This window comes from Arachis stenosperma, chromosome 9, assembly GCF_014773155.1.
Source record: "Arachis stenosperma cultivar V10309 chromosome 9, arast.V10309.gnm1.PFL2, whole genome shotgun sequence".
NCBI classification, from domain to species: domain Eukaryota; kingdom Viridiplantae; phylum Streptophyta; class Magnoliopsida; order Fabales; family Fabaceae; genus Arachis; species Arachis stenosperma.
The window spans coordinates 84,575,398-84,578,234 of record NC_080385.1 but is presented as its reverse complement, the minus strand read 5'-3'; the positions used below and the strand labels follow the sequence as shown (position 1 = coordinate 84,578,234).

The window sequence follows — 2,837 nt, the reverse complement described above, 5'->3', positions numbered from 1 at the left end:
TGGATACCATTCTGGGCATTTAACGCCAGGATGACACAAGAGGGAAGATTTTGTTTTTAATTCAGATTTTTTCAAATCTCCATAATTTTTCAAAATCAAATCTTTTTCAAATCATATCTTTTCAATCATATATTTTCAAAATCAATTTCTTTCCATTTTCAAAAATACTTGCTAACAATTAATGATTTGATTCAAACATTTCAAGTATGTTGCCTTTTTTATTGAGAAAGGTTTAATGTCTGAATCATATCTTTTAAAATTTTTTGTTAGCCAAGTCATTAATTTTAAAAATCAAATCTTTTTAAATTGTTTTTCAATCATATCTTTTCAATCATATTTTTTTTAAAACCATAACTTTTCAATCATATTTTCTTAATCACATATTTTTCAAAATAGTTTTCAATCATATCCTTTTGATTTCTAATTTCAAAATCTTTTTCAAAAATCACTTTATTTCTTTCTCAACCTTAGTTTTCGAAAATCACCAATCAATTTTTCAAAATTTCTTTTAATTAATTCACTTTAATTTTCGAAAATTTCTTCCCCTCTTCTCACATCCTTCTATTTATGGACTAACACTACTCCTCAATGCACAATTCGAACTCTATCTTTCTTGATAAGTTCGAATTCTTCTACCTCTTTCTTCTATTCTTCTTTTCCTCTGACACCTCAAGGAATCTCTATACTGTGACATAGAGGATTCCATATTTTCTTGTTCTCTTCTCTTTCATATGAGCAGGAGCAAAGACAAAAGCATTTTTGTTGAGGCTGACCCTGAACCTGAAAGGACCTTGAAGCTAAAGGTAAGAGAAGCTAAAGCACTACTCTCTGTAGAGGACCTAACATAAATCTTCAAAGAAGAAGACATGGCAGCCGAAAACAACAACAATGCCAATAATGCAAGGAAGGTGCTGGGTGACTTTACTGCACCTACTCCCGACTTCTATGGGAGAAGCATCTCTATCCCTGCCATTGGAGCAAACAACTTTGAGCTTAAGCCTCAATTAGTTTCTCTAATGCAACAGAATTGCAAGTTCCATGGACTTCCATTGGAAGATCCTCATCAGTTTTTAGCTGAGTTCTTGCAAATTTGTGACACTGTCAAGACTAATGGGGTTGACCCTGAGGTCTACAGACTTATGATATTCCCTTTTGCTGTAAGAGACAGAGCTAGGATATGGTTGGACTCACAACCTAAAGAAAGCCTGAACTCTTGGGAAAAGCTAGTCAATGCCTTCTAGGTAAAGTTCTTTCCACCTCAAAAATTGAGTAAGCTTAGAGTGGAAGTCCAAACCTTCAGACAGAAGGAAGGTGAATCCCTCTATGAAGCTTGGGAAAGATACAAACAATTGATCAGAAAGTGTCCCTCTAACATGCTTTCTGAATGGAGCATCATAGGTATCTTCTATGATGGTCTGTCTGAACTATCCAAGATGTCATTGGACAGCTCTGCTGGAGGATCTTTTCATCTGAAGAAAACGCTTGCAGAAGCTCAAGAACTCATTGAAATAGTTGCAAATAACCATTTCATGTACACTTCGGAAAGGAATCCTGTGAACAATGGGACGAATCAGAAGAAAGGAGTTCTTGAGATTGATACTCTGAATGCCATACTGGCTCAAAATAAAATATTGACTCAGCAAGTCAATATGATTTCTCAAAGTCTGTCTGGAATGCAAGCTGCACCAGGCAGTACTAAGGACGCTTCATCTGAAGAAGAAGCTTATAATCCTGAGAACCCTTCAATGGAAGAGGTGAATTACATAGGAGAACCCTATGGAAACACCTATAATCCTTCATGGAGAAATCATCCAAATCTCTCATGGAAGGATCAACAGAGACCTCAACAAGGTTTCAGCAACAATAATGGTGGAAGAAACAGGTTTAGCAATGGCAAGCCTTTTCCATTATCTTCTCAGCAACAGACAGAGAATTCTAAGCAGAGCCACTCTGACTTAGCAACCATGGTCTCTGATCTAATCAAAACTACTCAAAGTTTCATGACTAAAACAAGGTCCTCCATTAGGAATTTGGAGGCACAAGTGGGTCAGCTGAGTAAGAAAGTTACTGAACTCCCTCCTAGTACTCTTCCAAGCAATACAGAAGAGAATCCAAAAGGAGAATGCAAGGCCATTAACGTGACCCACATGGCCGAACTTGGAGAGGAGGAAGAGGCAGTGATCGCCACTGAGGAAGACCTCAATGGACGTCCACTAGCCTCCAATGAGTTCCCTAATGAGGAACCATGGGAATCTAAGGTTCATAATGAGACCATAGAGATTCCATTGGATTTACTTCTGCCATTCATGAGCTCTGATGAGTATTCTTCCTCTGAAGAGGACGAAGATGTCACTGAAGAGCAAGTTGCTAAGTACCTTGGAGCAATCATGAAGCTAAATGACAAGTTATTTGGTAATGAGACTTGGGAGGATGAACCCCCTTTGCTCACCAAAGAACTGGATGACTTGACTAGGCAAAAATTACCTCAAAAGGGACAGGACCCTGGGAAGTTCTCAATACCTTGTAGCATAGGCACCATGACCTTTGAGAAGGCTCTGTGTGACCTAGGGTCAAGCATAAACCTCATGCCTCTCTTTGTAATGGAGAAGCTAGGGATCTTGGAGGTGCAAGCTGCAAGAATCTCACTAGAGATGGCAGATAATTCAAGAAAACAAGCTTATGGACTTGTAGAAGATGTTCTGGTAAAGGTTGAAGACCATTACATCCCTGCTGATTTCATAGTCCTAGAGACTGGAAAGTGCATGGATGAATCCATTATCCTTGGCAGACCCTTCCTAACCACAGCAAATGCTGTGATTGATGTTGACAGAGGAGAA

General features: G+C 38.4%; 1 non-coding gene across 1 annotated transcript; it reads right to left on the bottom strand.

Annotated features, from left to right (window-relative positions):
- Positions 1 to 1,271: 1,271 nt before the first annotated feature.
- Positions 1,272 to 1,379, bottom strand: LOC130953058 (small nucleolar RNA R71). Its single transcript, XR_009075232.1, has one exon. It is a non-coding gene; the product is annotated as a small nucleolar RNA R71 (small nucleolar RNA).
- Between the last annotated feature and the right edge of the window lie 1,458 nt (positions 1,380 to 2,837).